Source organism: Eumetopias jubatus, unplaced genomic scaffold (assembly GCF_037043125.1).
Source record: "Eumetopias jubatus isolate StellerSeaLion01/CBP00866 unplaced genomic scaffold, mEumJub1_p1.0 scaffold_17, whole genome shotgun sequence".
NCBI lineage: Eukaryota > Metazoa > Chordata > Mammalia > Carnivora > Otariidae > Eumetopias > Eumetopias jubatus.
The window spans coordinates 69,858,352-69,876,814 of NW_028274823.1; the positions used below are offsets into that span (position 1 = coordinate 69,858,352).

General features: G+C 70.5%; 9 non-coding genes across 9 annotated transcripts; all 9 read right to left on the reverse strand.

Annotated features, from left to right (window-relative positions):
• Window positions 1–294: 294 nt before the first annotated feature.
• On the reverse strand, window positions 295–413 carry LOC148162200 (5S ribosomal RNA). Its single transcript, XR_015767161.1, has one exon. It is a non-coding gene; the product is annotated as a 5S ribosomal RNA (ribosomal RNA).
• Window positions 414–2,374: 1,961 nt separating this feature from the next.
• Window positions 2,375–2,493, reverse strand: LOC148162201 (5S ribosomal RNA). The gene has a single exon (XR_015767162.1). It is a non-coding gene; the product is annotated as a 5S ribosomal RNA (ribosomal RNA).
• A 1,959-nt stretch (window positions 2,494–4,452) lies between these two features.
• Window positions 4,453–4,571, reverse strand: LOC148162202 (5S ribosomal RNA). The gene has a single exon (XR_015767180.1). It is a non-coding gene; the product is annotated as a 5S ribosomal RNA (ribosomal RNA).
• A 1,940-nt stretch (window positions 4,572–6,511) lies between these two features.
• LOC148162203 (5S ribosomal RNA) lies at window positions 6,512–6,630 on the reverse strand. The gene has a single exon (XR_015767163.1). It is a non-coding gene; the product is annotated as a 5S ribosomal RNA (ribosomal RNA).
• Window positions 6,631–8,593: 1,963 nt separating this feature from the next.
• On the reverse strand, window positions 8,594–8,712 carry LOC148162204 (5S ribosomal RNA). Its single transcript, XR_015767164.1, has one exon. It is a non-coding gene; the product is annotated as a 5S ribosomal RNA (ribosomal RNA).
• Window positions 8,713–10,674: 1,962 nt separating this feature from the next.
• Window positions 10,675–10,793, reverse strand: LOC148162205 (5S ribosomal RNA). The gene has a single exon (XR_015767165.1). It is a non-coding gene; the product is annotated as a 5S ribosomal RNA (ribosomal RNA).
• A 1,938-nt stretch (window positions 10,794–12,731) lies between these two features.
• On the reverse strand, window positions 12,732–12,850 carry LOC148162206 (5S ribosomal RNA). The gene has a single exon (XR_015767166.1). It is a non-coding gene; the product is annotated as a 5S ribosomal RNA (ribosomal RNA).
• Window positions 12,851–14,938: 2,088 nt separating this feature from the next.
• Window positions 14,939–15,057, reverse strand: LOC148162207 (5S ribosomal RNA). Its single transcript, XR_015767167.1, has one exon. It is a non-coding gene; the product is annotated as a 5S ribosomal RNA (ribosomal RNA).
• Window positions 15,058–17,012: 1,955 nt separating this feature from the next.
• Window positions 17,013–17,131, reverse strand: LOC148162208 (5S ribosomal RNA). Its single transcript, XR_015767168.1, has one exon. It is a non-coding gene; the product is annotated as a 5S ribosomal RNA (ribosomal RNA).
• Window positions 17,132–18,463: the final 1,332 nt, after the last annotated feature.

Here is an 18,463-nt window from a genome sequence, read left to right on the forward strand (position 1 = left end):
TCCGAACCCGCCGCCTCCCCCCGACCCACCCGCCCCCGCCGCCCCCCAGCCCGCCCTTGTTCAAGTGGGCGTGGGCGTGGTGGCTTGCAGGTGGAAGGGCCGGCTGGCGGCCGTTTGCCCGTGCAGCCGGCACCCGCAGCGGGCCCGGGACCCGCGGGGCGGTGCGCGCGTGGCGAGGGGCCGGGGGCCAGGGGGTGTTTGGAGGAAGCCTTGCTGGGTAAGGCGGGGGGGGGGGCTGTGGCGGCAAAGGGAGGGGAAGGGAGGCCGAAGGGGCAAGAAAAGACCAAGAAAAAAAGCCTACAGCACCCGGTATTCCCAGGCGGTCTCCCATCCAAGTACTAACCAGGCCCGACCCTGCTTAGCTTCCGAGATCAGACGAGATCGGGCGCGTTCAGGGTGGTATGGCCGTAGACGTGAGCTGCTGCCACTAGGCGCCCTAAGAGCCTGCTCTGTGCCTCCCGACCCGCGCCCTGCCGCTCTTCGCTCCTCACTCCCCACCCGCCCCCCCTCCTGCCCTGGGCCTTGCACCTGCCTGCCCGCCTGCCTGCCTTCCAACCGGCCCAGGGGACGGGGGCGCCTGCAGCGCCCCCCTGTCGCGAAAGTCCAGGCACTCTCCCGCACGGGGACTCTCCAGTCCCGGCAGCCGCCGCCGCCACCGCCGCCTGGCTCCCGAGATGGCAAAGGGGAGCGTCGGGGCGCCGGGAGCGCGGCCCGCGCGGTGTTCTCCGCGCCCACCCACCCACCGTCCCCCACCCTCCGCCCGAGGGCAAGCGAGGGCCGCCACCAGGCCTTCCCGCCTCTCCACCCCGCCTTGCTCAAAGCCAGCGCCAGCCACCGGCGCCCGCCAGGGACCCTCCTCAGCAGCCCAACCCCATCGCCCTTCCTCCGCCACCCTTCCCTCGCCCACCCACCGACGCCAGGACCCGACTGAGAGACTCGAGAGCAGGGCTGGCACAGACGAACGCACAGACACTCGGGGAAAGACAGAGACCCAGAGAGAGGGAGATGTAGATAGAGAGGAAGAGACACACAGGGGGAGACACAGACAGAGCATCCAACACACAGACCCGCTCGGACCGCACGACAGACGCACGCAGACCCTGACCTGGATGTGCACAGGGACTCAGACTCAGGTGCCCCCGACAGAAACAGACACACAGCCCACACACACCGCACAGCACACAGCACAGCACAGCACAGCACAGCACAGGACAGCACAGAACACCACACCACAGCACACCACACACACACACACACACACACAGACACACACACACACACACACACACACACACGGAGGAGGCTGTGTTGGCGAGGAAGCTGGCCCCGGGGAGGGTGGTCGTCCTTGGGCGTGGTTTGGGCGCCCAGGAGCTCCTCGGGGCCCGAGGACTTGCAGCCCAGTCTCCAGGAAACCCGCTCTGCTCCCATTCCTGCCCGGGACCCTCTGTGGCCCTGGGCGCGTACGGGCCATTCTCCTATGCTCTCGTCCTTGACTTGGGGGGCCGCTTTTGCTCGTCGGGCGCCGCGCGCCGCCGTCCCGCCGTGTCGATGAGCGAACGAGCCTCGCTCTTCGCTTCGCCGTTGCGGGGAGACTGAGCACGGACTCGGGTGTCAACGGGTGGTCCCGGGTGCCAACGGGTGAGGGCCCGGGCGGTCGGCCATCTTGTACCATGCCCACACGGAGCGGGGACCCCCGGCCCGGGGGCAAAGGGACGGTGATCCGCCGGGAGGGGGGGAATGCCCGCCCGGGTGGAAGCGCAGCCCAGGGCTGCTGGGGAGAAGGTGGAGGCGTGCCCAGGCAGAAGATGGGGCCGGTTTCCCGGTGTGCCTGGGCACTCGGGGCGGCCCAGGGGAATGGCCAGTGACTCGGTGGATGAGGGCCCGAGGCGCGGGACCTCGGAAGGGCACGCCTGCCTGCCGGGCCGGGGTGCCGTCCCATACGCGCTCCCACCCCCACCCCCACCCCCACCCCGCCCCCTACGCCCACCCTCTCCCCCACACCCCTCCCCCACCCCCGGCCCCACCCCCACCGCGCCCCAAGCCCGCCGCAGTCCTCGCCGCCCTCCCCCTTTACCTCCCTCCGAACCCGCCGCCTCCCCCCGACCCACCCGCCCCCGCCGCCCCCCAGCCCGCCCTTGTTCAAGTGGGCGTGGGCGTGGTGGCTTGCAGGTGGAAGGGCCGGCTGGCGGCCGTTTGCCCGTGCAGCCGGCACCCGCAGCGGGCCCGGGACCCGCGGGGCGGTGCGCGCGTGGCGAGGGGCCGGGGGCCAGGGGGTGTTTGGAGGAAGCCTTGCTGGGTAAGGCGGGGGGGGGGGGCTGTGGCGGCAAAGGGAGGGGAAGGGAGGCCGAAGGGGCAAGAAAAGACCAAGAAAAAAAGCCTACAGCACCCGGTATTCCCAGGCGGTCTCCCATCCAAGTACTAACCAGGCCCGACCCTGCTTAGCTTCCGAGATCAGACGAGATCGGGCGCGTTCAGGGTGGTATGGCCGTAGACGTGAGCTGCTGCCACTAGGCGCCCTAAGAGCCTGCTCTGTGCCTCCCGACCCGCGCCCTGCCGCTCTTCGCTCCTCACTCCCCACCCGCCCCCCCTCCTGCCCTGGGCCTTGCACCTGCCTGCCCGCCTGCCTGCCTTCCAACCGGCCCAGGGGACGGGGGCGCCTGCAGCGCCCCCCTGTCGCGAAAGTCCAGGCACTCTCCCGCACGGGGACTCTCCAGTCCCGGCAGCCGCCGCCGCCACCGCCGCCTGGCTCCCGAGATGGCAAAGGGGAGCGTCGGGGCGCCGGGAGCGCGGCCCGCGCGGTGTTCTCCGCGCCCACCCACCCACCGTCCCCCACCCTCCGCCCGAGGGCAAGCGAGGGCCGCCACCAGGCCTTCCCGCCTCTCCACCCCGCCTTGCTCAAAGCCAGCGCCAGCCACCGGCGCCCGCCAGGGACCCTCCTCAGCAGCCCAACCCCATCGCCCTTCCTCCGCCACCCTTCCCTCGCCCACCCACCGACGCCAGGACCCGACTGAGAGACTCGAGAGCAGGGCTGGCACAGACGAACGCACAGACACTCGGGGAAAGACAGAGACCCAGAGAGAGGGAGATGTAGATAGAGAGGAAGAGACACACAGGGGGAGACACAGACAGAGCATCCAACACACAGACCCGCTCGGACCGCACGACAGACGCACGCAGACCCTGACCTGGATGTGCACAGGGACTCAGACTCAGGTGCCCCCGACAGAAACAGACACACAGCCCACACACACCGCACAGCACACAGCACAGCACAGCACAGCACAGCACAGCACAGCACAGAACACCACACCACAGCACACCACACACACACACACACACACAGACACACACACACACACACACACACACACACGGAGGAGGCTGTGTTGGCGAGGAAGCTGGCCCCGGGGAGGGTGGTCGTCCTTGGGCGTGGTTTGGGCGCCCAGGAGCTCCTCGGGGCCCGAGGACTTGCAGCCCAGTCTCCAGGAAACCCGCTCTGCTCCCATTCCTGCCCGGGACCCTCTGTGGCCCTGGGCGCGTACGGGCCATTCTCCTATGCTCTCGTCCTTGACTTGGGGGGCCGCTTTTGCTCGTCGGGCGCCGCGCGCCGCCGTCCCGCCGTGTCGATGAGCGAACGAGCCTCGCTCTTCGCTTCGCCGTTGCGGGGAGACTGAGCACGGACTCGGGTGTCAACGGGTGGTCCCGGGTGCCAACGGGTGAGGGCCCGGGCGGTCGGCCATCTTGTATCATGCCCACACGGAGCGGGGACCCCCGGCCCGGGGGCAAAGGGACGGTGATCCGCCGGGAGGGGGGGAATGCCCGCCCGGGTGGAAGCGCAGCCCAGGGCTGCTGGGGAGAAGGTGGAGGCGTGCCCAGGCAGAAGATGGGGCCGGTTGCCCGGTGTGCCTGGGCACTCGGGGCGGCCCAGGGGAATGGCCAGTGACTCGGTGGATGAGGGCCCGAGGCGCGGGACCTCGGAAGGGCACGCCCGCCTGCCGGGCCGGGGTGCCGTCCCATACGCGCTCCCACCCCCACCCCCACCCCCACCCCGCCCCCTACGCCCACCCTCTCCCCCACACCCCTCCCCCACCCCCGGCCCCACCCCCACCGCGCCCCAAGCCCGCCGCGGTCCTCGCCGCCCTCCCCCTTTACCTCCCTCCGAACCCGCCGCCTCCCCCCGACCCACCCGCCCCCGCCGCCCCCCAGCCCGCCCTTGTTCAAGTGGGCGTGGGCGTGGTGGCTTGCAGGTGGATGGTCGGCTGGCGGCCGTTTGCCCGTGCAGCCGGCACCCGCAGCGGGCCCGGGACCCGCGGGGCGGTGCGCGCGTGGCGAGGGGCCGGGGGCCAGGGGGTGTTTGGAGGAAGCCTTGCTGGGTAAGGCGGGGGGGGGGGGGCTGTGGCGGCAAAGGGAGGGGAAGGGAGGCCGAAGGGGCAAGAAAAGACCAAGAAAAAAAGCCTACAGCACCCGGTATTCCCAGGCGGTCTCCCATCCAAGTACTAACCAGGCCCGACCCTGCTTAGCTTCCGAGAACAGACGAGATCGGGCGCGTTCAGGGTGGTATGGCCGTAGACGTGAGCTGCTGCCACTAGGCGCCCTAAGAGCCTGCTCTGTGCCTCCCGACCCGCGCCCTGCCGCTCTTCGCTCCTCACTCCCCACCCGCCCCCCCTCCTGCCCTGGGCCTTGCACCTGCCTGCCCGCCTGCCTGCCTTCCAACCGGCCCAGGGGACGGGGGCGCCTGCAGCGCCCCCCTGTCGCGAAAGTCCAGGCACTCTCCCGCACGGGGACTCTCCAGTCCCGGCAGCCGCCGCCGCCACCGCCGCCTGGCTCCCGAGATGGCAAAGGGGAGCGTCGGGGCGCCGGGAGCGCGGCCCGCGCGGTGTTCTCCGCGCCCACCCACCCACCGTCCCCCACCCTCCGCCCGAGGGCAAGCGAGGGCCGCCACCAGGCCTTCCCGCCTCTCCACCCCGCCTTGCTCAAAGCCAGCGCCAGCCACCGGCGCCCGCCAGGGACCCTCCTCAGCAGCCCAACCCCATCGCCCTTCCTCCGCCACCCTTCCCTCGCCCACCCACCGACGCCAGGACCCGACTGAGAGACTCGAGAGCACGGCTGGCACAGACGAACGCACACACACTCGGGGAAAGACAGAGACCCAGAGAGAGGGAGATGTAGATAGAGAGGAAGAGACACACAGGGGGAGACACAGACAGAGCATCCAACACACAGACCCACTCGGACCGCACGACAGACGCACGCAGACCCTGACCTGGATGTGCACAGAGACTCAGACTCAGGTGCCCCCGACAGAAACAGACACACAGCCCACACACACCGCACAGCACACAGCACAGCACAGCACAGCACAGCACAGGACAGCACAGAACACCACACCACAGCACACCACACACACACACACACACACACACACACACACGGAGGAGGCTGTGTTGGCGAGGAAGCTGGCCCCGGGGAGGGTGGTCGTCCTTGGGCATGGTTTGGGCGCCCAGGAGCTCCTCGGGGCCCGAGGACTTGCAGCCCAGTCTCCAGGAAACCCGCTCTGCCCCCATTCCTGCCCGGGACCCTCTGTGGCCCTGGGCGCGTACGGGCCATTCTCCTATGCTCTCGTCCTTGACTTGGGGGTCCGCTTTTGCTCGTCGGGCGCCGCGCGCCGCCGTCCCGCCGTGTCGATGAGCGAACGAGCCTCGCTCTTCGCTTCGCCGTTGCGGGGAGACTGAGCACGGACTCGGGTGTCAACGGGTGGTCCCGGGTGCCAACGGGTGAGGGTCCGGGCGATCGGCCAACTTGTACCATGCCCACACGGAGCGGGGACCCCCGGCCCGGGGGCAAAGGGACGGTGATCCGCCGGGAGGGGGGGAATGCCCGCCCGGGTGGAAGCGCAGCCCAGGGCTGCTGGGGAGAAGGTGGAGGCGTGCCCAGGCAGAAGATGGGGCCGGTTTCCCGGTGTGCCTGGGCACTCGGGGCGGCCCAGGGGAATGGCCAGTGACTCGGTGGATGAGGGCCCGAGGCGCGGGAACTCGGAAGGGCACGCCTGCCTGCCGGGCCGGGGTGCCGTCCCATACGCGCTCCCACCCCCACCCCCTCCCCCACCCCGCCCCCTACGCCCACCCTCTCCCCCACACCCCTCCCCCACACCCGGCCCCACCCCCACCGCGCCCCAAGCCCGCCGCGGTCCTCGCCGCCCTCCCCCTTTACCTCCCTCCGAACCCGCCGCCTCCCCCCGACCCACCCGCCCCCGCCGCCCCCCAGCCCGCCCTTGTTCAAGTGGGCGTGGGCGTGGTGGCTTGCAGGTGGAAGGGCCGGCTGGCGGCCGTTTGCCCGTGCAGCCGGCACCCGCAGCGGGCCCGGGACCCGCGGGGCGGTGCGCGCGTGGCGAGGGGCCGGGGGCCAGGGGGTGTTTGGAGGAAGCCTTGCTGGGTAAGGCGGGGGGGGGGGGGCTGTGGCGGCAAAGGGAGGGGAAGGGAGGCCGAAGGGGCAAGAAAAGACCAAGAAAAAAAGCCTACAGCACCCGGTATTCCCAGGCGGTCTCCCATCCAAGTACTAACCAGGCCCGACCCTGCTTAGCTTCCGAGATCAGACGAGATCGGGCGCGTTCAGGGTGGTATGGCCGTAGACGTGAGCTGCTGCCACTAGGCGCCCTAAGAGCCTGCTCTGTGCCTCCCGACCCGCGCCCTGCCGCTCTTCGCTCCTCACTCCCCACCCGCCCCCCCTCCTGCCCTGGGCCTTGCACCTGCCTGCCCGCCTGCCTGCCTTCCAACCGGCCCAGGGGACGGGGGCGCCTGCAGCGCCCCCCTGTCGCGAAAGTCCAGGCACTCTCCCGCACGGGGACTCTCCAGTCCCGGCAGCCGCCGCCGCCACCGCCGCCTGGCTCCCGAGATGGCAAAGGGGAGCTTCGGGGCGCCGGGAGCGCGGCCCGCGCGGTGTTCTCCGCGCCCACCCACCCACCGTCCCCCACCCTCCGCCCGAGGGCAAGCGAGGGCCGCCACCAGGCCTTCCCGCCTCTCCACCCCGCCTTGCTCAAAGCCAGCGCCAGCCACCGGCGCCCGCCAGGGACCCTCCTCAGCAGCCCAACCCCATCGCCCTTCCTCCGCCACCCTTCCCTCGCCCACCCACCGACGCCAGGACCCGACTGAGAGACTCGAGAGCACGGCTGGCACAGACGAACGCACAGACACTCGGGGAAAGACAGAGACCCAGAGAGAGGGAGATGTAGATAGAGAGGAAGAGACACACAGGGGGAGACACAGACAGAGCATCCAACACACAGACCCGCTCGGACCGCACGACAGACGCACGCAGACCCTGACCTGGATGTGCACAGGGACTCAGACTCAGGTGCCCCCGACAGAAACAGACACACAGCCCACACACACCGCACAGCACACAGCACAGCACAGCACAGCACAGCACAGGACAGCACAGAACACCACACCACAGCACACCACACACACACACACACACACACAGACACACACACACACACACACACACACACACACGGAGGAGGCTGTGTTGGCGAGGAAGCTGGCCCCGGGGAGGGTGGTCGTCCTTGGGCGTGGTTTGGGCGCCCAGGAGCTCCTCGGGGCCCGAGGACTTGCAGCCCAGTCTCCAGGAAACCCGCTCTGCCCCCATTCCTGCCCGGGACCCTCTGTGGCCCTGGGCGCGTACGGGCCATTCTCCTATGCTCTCGTCCTTGACTTGGGGGGCCGCTTTTGCTCGTCGGGCGCCGCGCGCCGCCGTCCCGCCGTGTCGATGAGCGAACGAGCCTCGCTCTTCGCTTCGCCGTTGCGGGAGACTGAGCACGGAGTCGGGTGTCAACGGGTGGTCCCGGGTGCCAACGGGTGAGGGCCCGGGCGATCGGCCAACTTGTACCATGCCCACACGGAGCGGGGACCCCCGGCCCGGGGGCAAAGGGACGGTGATCCGCCGGGAGGGGGGGAATGCCCGCCCGGGTGGAAGCGCAGCCCAGGGCTGCTGGGGAGAAGGTGGAGGCGTGCCCAGGCAGAAGATGGGGCCGGTTGCCCGGTGTGCCTGGGCACTCGGGGCGGCCCAGGGGAATGGCCAGTGACTCGGTGGATGAGGGCCCGAGGCGCGGGACCTCGGAAGGGCACGCCTGCCTGCCGGGCCGGGGTGCCGTCCCATACGCGCTCCCACCCCCACCCCCTCCCCCACCCCGCCCCCTACGCCCACCCTCTCCCCCACACCCCTCCCCCACCCCCGGCCCCACCCCCACCGCGCCCCAAGCCCGCCGCGGTCCTCGCCGCCCTCCCCCTTTACCTCCCTCCGAACCCGCCGCCTCCCCCCGACCCACCCGCCCCCGCCGCCCCCCAGCCCGCCCTTGTTCAAGTGGGCGTGGGCGTGGTGGCTTGCAGGTGGAAGGGCCGGCTGGCGGCCGTTTGCCCGTGCAGCCGGCACCCGCAGCGGGCCCGGGACCCGCGGGGCGGTGCGCGCGTGGCGAGGGGCCGGGGGCCAGGGGGTGTTTGGAGGAAGCCTTGCTGGGTAAGGCGGGGGGGGGGGGGCTGTGGCGGCAAAGGGAGGGCAAGGGAGGCCGAAGGGGCAAGAAAAGACCAAGAAAAAAAGCCTACAGCACCCGGTATTCCCAGGCGGTCTCCCATCCAAGTACTAACCAGGCCCGACCCTGCTTAGCTTCCGAGATCAGACGAGATCGGGCGCGTTCAGGGTGGTATGGCCGTAGACGTGAGCTGCTGCCACTAGGCGCCCTAAGAGCCTGCTCTGTGCCTCCCGACCCGTGCCCTGCCGCTCTTCGCTCCTCACTCCCCACCCGCCCCCCCTCCTGCCCTGGGCCTTGCACCTGCCTGCCCGCCTGCCTGCCTTCCAACCGGCCCAGGGGACGGGGGCGCCTGCAGCGCCCCCCTGTCGCGAAAGTCCAGGCACTCTCCCGCACGGGGACTCTCCAGTCCCGGCAGCCGCCGCCGCCACCGCCGCCTGGCTCCCGAGATGGCAAAGGGGAGCGTCGGGGCGCCGGGAGCGCGGCCCGCGCGGTGTTCTCCAGGCCCACCCACCCACCGTCCCCCACCCTCCGCCCGAGGGCAAGCGAGGGCCGCCACCAGGCCTTCCCGCCTCTCCACCCCGCCTTGCTCAAAGCCAGCGCCAGCCACCGGCGCCCGCCAGGGACCCTCCTCAGCAGCCCAACCCCATCGCCCTTCCTCCGCCACCCTTCCCTCGCCCACCCACCGACGCCAGGACCCGACTGAGAGACTCGAGAACACGGCTGGCACAGACGAACGCACAGACACTCGGGGAAAGACAGAGACCCAGAGAGAGGGAGATGTAGATAGAGAGGAAGAGACACACAGGGGGAGACACAGACAGAGCATCCAACACACAGACCCGCTCGGACCGCACGACAGACGCACGCAGACCCTGACCTGGATGTGCACAGGGACTCAGACTCAGGTGCCCCCGACAGAAACAGACACACAGCCCACACACACCGCACAGCACACAGCACAGCACAGCACAGCACAGCACAGGACAGCACAGAACACCACACCACAGCACACCACACACACACACACACACACACAGACACACACACACACACACACACACACACACACGGAGGAGGCTGTGTTGGCGAGGAAGCTGGCCCCGGGGAGGGTGGTCGTCCTTGGGCGTGGTTTGGGCGCCCAGGAGCTCCTCGGGGCCCGAGGACTTGCAGCCCAGTCTCCAGGAAACCCGCTCTGCTCCCATTCCTGCCCGGGACCCTCTGTGGCCCTGGGCGCGTACGGGCCATTCTCCTATGCTCTCGTCCTTGACTTGGGGGGCCGCTTTTGCTCGTCGGGCGCCGCGCGCCGCCGTCCCGCCGTGTCGATGAGCGAACGAGCCTCGCTCTTCGCTTCGCCGTTGCGGGGAGACTGAGCACGGACTCGGGTGTCAACGGGTGGTCCCGGGTGCCAACGGGTGAGGGCCCGGGCGGTCGGCCATCTTGTATCATGCCCACACGGAGCGGGGACCCCCGGCCCGGGGGCAAAGGGACGGTGATCCGCCGGGAGGGGGGGAATGCCCGCCCGGGTGGAAGCGCAGCCCAGGGCTGCTGGGGAGAAGGTGGAGGCGTGCCCAGGCAGAAGATGGGGCCGGTTGCCCGGTGTGCCTGGGCACTCGGGGCGGCCCAGGGGAATGGCCAGTGACTCGGTGGATGAGGGCCCGAGGCGCGGGACCTCGGAAGGGCACGCCTGCCTGCCGGGCCGGGGTGCCGTCCCATACGCGCTCCCACCCCCACCCCCACCCCCACCCCGCCCCCTACGCCCACCCCCTCCCCCACACCCCTCCCCCACCCCCGGCCCCACCCCCACCGCGCCCCAAGCCCCCCGTGGTCCTCGCCGCCCTCCCCCTTTACCTCCCTCCGAACCCGCCGCCTCCCCCCGACCCACCCGCCCCCGCCGCCCCCCAGCCCGCCCTTGTTCAAGTGGGCGTGGGCGTGGTGGCTTGCAGGTGGAAGGGCCGGCTGGCGTCCGTTTGCCCGTGCAGCCGGCACCCGCAGCGGGCCCGGGACCCGCGGGGCGGTGCGCGCGTGGCGAGGGGCCGGGGGCCAGGGCGTGTTTGGAGGAAGCCTTGCTGGGTAAGGCGGGGGGGGGGGCTGTGGCGGCAAAGGGAGGGGAAGGGAGGCCGAAGGGGCAAGAAAAGACCAAGAAAAAAAGCCTACAGCACCCGGTATTCCCAGGCGGTCTCCCATCCAAGTACTAACCAGGCCCGACCCTGCTTAGCTTCCGAGATCAGACGAGATCGGGCGCGTTCAGGGTGGTATGGCCGTAGACGTGAGCTGCTGCCACTAGGCGCCCTAAGAGCCTGCTCTGTGCCTCCCGACCCGCGCCCTGCCGCTCTTCGCTCCTCACTCCCCACCCGCCCCCCCTCCTGCCCTGGGCCTTGCACCTGCCTGCCCGCCTGCCTGCCTTCCAACCGGCCCAGGGGACGGGGGCGCCTGCAGCGCCCCCCTGTCGCGAAAGTCCAGGCACTCTCCCGCACGGGGACTCTCCAGTCCCGGCAGCCGCCGCCGCCACCGCCGCCTGGCTCCCGAGATGGCAAAGGGGAGCGTCGGGGCGCCGGGAGCGCGGCCCGCGCGGTGTTCTCCGCGCCCACCCACCCACCGTCCCCCACCCTCCGCCCGAGGGCAAGCGAGGGCCGCCACCAGGCCTTCCCGCCTCTCCACCCCGCCTTGCTCAAAGGCAGCGCCAGCCACCGGCGCCCGCCAGGGACCCTCCTCAGCAGCCCAACCCCATCGCCCTTCCTCCGCCACCCTTCCCTCGCCCACCCACCGACGCCAGGACCCGACTGAGAGACTCGAGAGCACGGCTGGCACAGACGAACGCACACACACTCGGGGAAAGACAGAGACCCAGAGAGAGGGAGATGTAGATAGAGAGGAAGAGACACACAGGGGGAGACACAGACAGAGCATCCAACACACAGACCCACTCGGACCGCACGACAGACGCACGCAGACCCTGACCTGGATGTGCACAGAGACTCAGACTCAGGTGCCCCCGACAGAAACAGACACACAGCCCACACACACCGCACAGCACACAGCACAGCACAGCACAGCACAGCACAGGACAGCACAGAACACCACACCACAGCACACCACACACACACACACACACACACACACACACACGGAGGAGGCTGTGTTGGCGAGGAAGCTGGCCCCGGGGAGGGTGGTCGTCCTTGGGCATGGTTTGGGCGCCCAGGAGCTCCTCGGGGCCCGAGGACTTGCAGCCCAGTCTCCAGGAAACCCGCTCTGCCCCCATTCCTGCCCGGGACCCTCTGTGGCCCTGGGCGCGTACGGGCCATTCTCCTATGCTCTCGTCCTTGACTTGGGGGTCCGCTTTTGCTCGTCGGGCGCCGCGCGCCGCCGTCCCGCCGTGTCGATGAGCGAACGAGCCTCGCTCTTCGCTTCGCCGTTGCGGGAGACTGAGCACGGAGTCGGGTGTCAACGGGTGGTCCCGGGTGCCAACGGGTGAGGGTCCGGGCGATCGGCCAACTTGTACCATGCCCACACGGAGCGGGTACCCCCGGCCCGGGGGCAAAGGGACGGTGATCCGCCGGGAGGGGGGGAATGCCCGCCCGGGTGGAAGCGCAGCCCAGGGCTGCTGGGGAGAAGGTGGAGGCGTGCCCAGGCAGAAGATGGGGCCGGTTTCCCGGTGTGCCTGGGCACTCGGGGCGGCCCAGGGGAATGGCCAGTGACTCGGTGGATGAGGGCCCGAGGCGCGGGAACTCGGAAGGGCACGCCTGCCTGCCGGGCCGGGGTGCCGTCCCATACGCGCTCCCACCCCCACCCCCTCCCCCACCCCGCCCCCTACGCCCACCCTCTCCCCCACACCCCTCCCCCACACCCGGCCCCACCCCCACCGCGCCCCAAGCCCGCCGCGGTCCTCGCCGCCCTCCCCCTTTACCTCCCTCCGAACCCGCCGCCTCCCCCCGACCCACCCGCCCCCGCCGCCCCCCAGCCCGCCCTTGTTCAAGTGGGCGTGGGCGTGGTGGCTTGCAGGTGGAAGGGCCGGCTGGCGGCCGTTTGCCCGTGCAGCCGGCACCCGCAGCGGGCCCGGGACCCGCGGGGCGGTGCGCGCGTGGCGAGGGGCCGGGGGCCAGGGGGTGTTTGGAGGAAGCCTTGCTGGGTAAGGCGGGGGGGGGGGGCTGTGGCGGCAAAGGGAGGGGAAGGGAGGCCGAAGGGGCAAGAAAAGACCAAGAAAAAAAGCCTACAGCACCCGGTATTCCCAGGCGGTCTCCCATCCAAGTACTAACCAGGCCCGACCCTGCTTAGCTTCCGAGATCAGACGAGATCGGGCGCGTTCAGGGTGGTATGGCCGTAGACGTGAGCTGCTGCCACTAGGCGCCCTAAGAGCCTGCTCTGTGCCTCCCGACCCGCGCCCTGCCGCTCTTCGCTCCTCACTCCCCACCCGCCCCCCCTCCTGCCCTGGGCCTTGCACCTGCCTGCCCGCCTGCCTGCCTTCCAACCGGCCCAGGGGACGGGGGCGCCTGCAGCGCCCCCCTGTCGCGAAAGTCCAGGCACTCTCCCGCACGGGGACTCTCCAGTCCCGGCAGCCGCCGCCGCCACCGCCGCCTGGCTCCCGAGATGGCAAAGGGGAGCTTCGGGGCGCCGGGAGCGCGGCCCGCGCGGTGTTCTCCGCGCCCACCCACCCACCGTCCCCCACCCTCCGCCCGAGGGCAAGCGAGGGCCGCCACCAGGCCTTCCCGCCTCTCCACCCCGCCTTGCTCAAAGCCAGCGCCAGCCACCGGCGCCCGCCAGGGACCCTCCTCAGCAGCCCAACCCCATCGCCCTTCCTCCGCCACCCTTCCCTCGCCCACCCACCGACGCCAGGACCCGACTGAGAGACTCGAGAGCACGGCTGGCACAGACGAACGCACAGACACTCGGGGAAAGACAGAGACCCAGAGAGAGGGAGATGTAGATAGAGAGGAAGAGACACACAGGGGGAGACACAGACAGAGCATCCAACACACAGACCCGCTCGGACCGCACGACAGACGCACGCAGACCCTGACCTGGATGTGCACAGGGACTCAGACTCAGGTGCCCCCGACAGAAACAGACACACAGCCCACACACACCGCACAGCACACAGCACAGCACAGCACAGCACAGCACAGGACAGCACAGAACACCACACCACAGCACACCACACACACACACACACACACACAGACACACACACACACACACACACACACACACACACACGGAGGAGGCTGTGTTGGCGAGGAAGCTGGCCCCGGGGAGGGTGGTCGTCCTTGGGCGTGGTTTGGGCGCCCAGGAGCTCCTCGGGGCCCGAGGACTTGCAGCCCAGTCTCCAGGAAACCCGCTCTGCTCCCATTCCTGCCCGGGACCCTCTGTGGCCCTGGGCGCGTACGGGCCATTCTCCTATGCTCTCGTCCTTGACTTGGGGGGCCGCTTTTGCTCGTCGGGCGCCGCGCGCCGCCGTCCCGCCGTGTCGATGAGCGAGCGAGCCTCGCTCTTCGCTTCGCCGTTGCGGGGAGACTGAGCACGGACTCGGGTGTCAACGGGTGGTCCCGGGTGCCAACGGGTGAGGGCCCGGGCGGTCGGCCATCTTGTATCATGCCCACACGGAGCGGGGACCCCCGGCCCGGGGGCAAAGGGACGGTGATCCGCCGGGAGGGGGGGAATGCCCGCCCGGGTGGAAGCGCAGCCCAGGGCTGCTGGGGAGAAGGTGGAGGCGTGCCCAGGCAGAAGATGGGGCCGGTTGCCCGGTGTGCCTGGGCACTCGGGGCGGCCCAGGGGAATGGCCAGTGACTCGGTGGATGAGGGCCCGAGGCGCGGGACCTCGGAAGGGCACGCCTGCCTGCCGGGCCGGGGTGCCGTCCCATACGCGCTCCCACCCCCACCCCCACCCCCACCCCGCCCCCTACGCCTACCCCCTCCCCCACACCCCTCCCCCACCCCCGGCCCCACCCCCACCGCGCCCCCTACGCCCACCCCCTCCCCCACACCCCTCCCCCACCCCCACCCCCACCCCCACCCCGCCCCCTACGCCCACCCTCTCCCCCACACCCCTCCCCCACACCCGGCCCCACCCCCACCGCGCCCCAAGCCCGCCGCGGTCCTCGCCGCCCTCCCCCTTTACCTCCCTCCGAACCCGCCGCCTCCCCCCGACCCACCCGCCCCCGCCGCCCCCCAGCCCGCCCTTGTTCAAGTGGGCGTGGGCGTGGTGGCTTGCAGGTGGAAGGGCCGGCTGGCGGCCGTTTGCCCGTGCAGCCGGCACCCGCAGCGGGCCCGGGACCCGCGGGGCGGTGCGCGCGTGGCGAGGGGCCGGGGGCCAGGGGGTGTTTGGAGGAAGCCTTGCTGGGTAAGGCGGGGGGGGGGGGCTGTGGCGGCAAAGGGAGGGGAAGGAGGCCGAAGGGGCAAGAAAAGACCAAGAAAAAAAGCCTACAGCACCCGGTATTCCCAGGCGGTCTCCCATCCAAGTACTAACCAGGCCCGACCCTGCTTAGCTTCCGAGATCAGACGAGATCGGGCGCGTTCAGGGTGGTATGGCCGTAGACGTGAGCTGCTGCCACTAGGCGCCCTAAGAGCCTGCTCTGTGCCTCCCGACCCGCGCCCTGCCGCTCTTCGCTCCTCACTCCCCACCCGCCCCCCCTCCTGCCCTGGGCCTTGCACCTGCCTGCCCGCCTGCCTGCCTTCCAACCGGCCCAGGGGACGGGGGCGCCTGCAGCGCCCCCCTGTCGCGAAAGTCCAGGCACTCTCCCGCACGGGGACTCTCCAGTCCCGGCAGCCGCCGCCGCCACCGCCGCCTGGCTCCCGAGATGGCAAAGGGGAGCGTCGGGGCGCCGGGAGCGCGGCCCGCGCGGTGTTCTCCGCGCCCACCCACCCACCGTCCCCCACCCTCCGCCCGAGGGCAAGCGAGGGCCGCCACCAGGCCTTCCCGCCTCTCCACCCCGCCTTGCTCAAAGCCAGCGCCAGCCACCGGCGCCCGCCAGGGACCCTCCTCAGCAGCCCAACCCCATCGCCCTTCCTCCGCCACCCTTCCCTCGCCCACCCACCGACGCCAGGACCCGACTGAGAGACTCGAGAGCACGGCTGGCACAGACGAACGCACAGACACTCGGGGAAAGACAGAGACCCAGAGAGAGGGAGATGTAGATAGAGAGGAAGAGACACACAGGGGGAGACACAGACAGAGCATCCAACACACAGACCCGCTCGGACCGCACGACAGACGCACGCAGACCCTGACCTGGATGTGCACAGGGACTCAGACTCAGGTGCCCCCGACAGAAACAGACACACAGCCCACACACACCGCACAGCACACAGCACAGCACAGCACAGCACAGCACAGGACAGCACAGAACACCACACCACAGCACACCACACACACACACACACACACAGACACACACACACACACACACACACGGAGGAGGCTGTGTTGGCGAGGAAGCTGGCCCCGGGGAGGGTGGTCGTCCTTGGGCGTGGTTTGGGCGCCCAGGAGCTCCTCGGGGCCCGAGGACTTGCAGCCCAGTCTCCAGGAAACCCGCTCTGCTCCCATTCCTGCCCGGGACCCTCTGTGGCCCTGGGCGCGTACGGGCCATTCTCCTATGCTCTCGTCCTTGACTTGGGGGGCCGCTTTTGCTCGTCGGGCGCCGCGCGCCGCCGTCCCGCCGTGTCGATGAGCGAACGAGCCTCGCTCTTCGCTTCGCCGTTGCGGGGAGACTGAGCACGGACTCGGGTGTCAACGGGTGGTCCCGGGTGCCAACGGGTGAGGGCCCGGGCGGTCGGCCATCTTGTATCATGCCCACACGGAGCGGGGACCCCCGGCCCGGGGGCAAAGGGACGGTGATCCGCCGGGAGGGGGGGAATGCCCGCCCGGGTGGAAGCGCAGCCCAGGGCTGCTGGGGAGAAGGTGGAGGCGTGCCCAGGCAGAAGATGGGGCCGGTTGCCCGGTGTGCCTGGGCACTCGGGGCGGCCCAGGGGAATGGCCAGTGACTCGGTGGATGAGGGCCCGAGGCGCGGGACCTCGGAAGGGCACGCCTGCCTGCCGGGCCGGGGTGCCGTCCCATACGCGCTCCCACCCCCACCCCCACCCCCACCCCGCCCCCTACGCCCACCCTCTCCCCCACACCCCTCCCCCACCCCCGGCCCCACCCCCACCGCGCCCCAAGCCCGCCGCGGTCCTCGCCGCCCTCCCCCTTTACCTCCCTCCGAACCCGCCGCCTCCCCCCGACCCACCCGCCCCCGCCGCCCCCCAGCCCGCCCTTGTTCAAGTGGGCGTGGGCGTGGTGGCTTGCAGGTGGAAGGGCCGGCTGGCGGCCGTTTGCCCGTGCAGCCGGCACCCGCAGCGGGCCCGGGACCCGCGGGGCGGTGCGGGCGTGGCGAGGGGCCGGGGGCCAGGGCGTGTTTGGAGGAAGCCTTGCTGGGTAAGGCGGGGGGGGGGGGGGCTGTGGCGGCAAAGGGAGGGGAAGGGAGGCCGAAGGGGCAAGAAAAGACCAAGAAAAAAAGCCTACAGCACCCGGTATTCCCAGGCGGTCTCCCATCCAAGTACTAACCAGGCCCGACCCTGCTTAGCTTCCGAGATCAGACGAGATCGGGCGCGTTCAGGGTGGTATGGCCGTAGACGTGAGCTGCTGCCACTAGGCGCCCTAAGAGCCTGCTCTGTGCCTCCCGACCCGCGCCCTGCCGCTCTTCGCTCCTCACTCCCCACCCGCCCCCCCTCCTGCCCTGGGCCTTGCACCTGCCTGCCCGCCTGCCTGCCTTCCAACCGGCCCAGGGGACGGGGGCGCCTGCAGCGCCCCCCTGTCGCGAAAGTCCAGGCACTCTCCCGCACGGGGACTCTCCAGTCCCGGCAGCCGCCGCCGCCACCGCCGCCTGGCTCCCGAGATGGCAAAGGGGAGCGTCGGGGCGCCGGGAGCGCGGCCCGCGCGGTGTTCTCCGCGCCCACCCACCCACCGTCCCCCACCCTCCGCCCGAGGGCAAGCGAGGGCCGCCACCAGGCCTTCCCGCCTCTCCACCCCGCCTTGCTCAAAGCCAGCGCCAGCCACCGGCGCCCGCCAGGGACCCTCCTCAGCAGCCCAACCCCATCGCCCTTCCTCCGCCACCCTTCCCTCGCCCACCCACCGACGCCAGGACCCGACTGAGAGACTCGAGAGCACGGCTGGCACAGACGAACGCACAGACACTCGGGGAAAGACAGAGACCCAGAGAGAGGGAGATGTAGATAGAGAGGAAGAGACACACAGGGGGAGACACAGACAGAGCATCCAACACACAGACCCGCTCGGACCGCACGACAGACGCACGCAGACCCTGACCTGGATGTGCACAGGGACTCAGACTCAGGTGCCCCCGACAGAAACAGACACACAGCCCACACACACCGCACAGCACACAGCACAGCACAGCACAGCACAGCACAGGACAGCACAGAACACCACACCACAGCACACCACACACACACACACACACACAGACACACACACACACACACACACACGGAGGAGGCTGTGTTGGCGAGGAAGCTGGCCCCGGGGAGGGTGGTCGTCCTTGGGCGTGGTTTGGGCGCCCAGGAGCTCCTCGGGGCCCGAGGACTTGCAGCCCAGTCTCCAGGAAACCCGCTCTGCTCCCATTCCTGCCCGGGACCCTCTGTGGCCCTGGGCGCGTACGGGCCATTCTCCTATGCTCTCGTCCTTGACTTGGGGGGCCGCTTTTGCTCGTCGGGCGCCGCGCGCCGCCGTCCCGCCGTGTCGATGAGCGAACGAGCCTCGCTCTTCGCTTCGCCGTTGCGGGGAGACTGAGCACGGACTCGGGTGTCAACGGGTGGTCCCGGGTGCCAACGGGTGAGGGCCCGGGCGGTCGGCCATCTTGTATCATGCCCACACGGAGCGGGGACCCCCGGCCCGGGGGCAAAGGGACGGTGATCCGCCGGGAGGGGGGGAATGCCCGCCCGGGTGG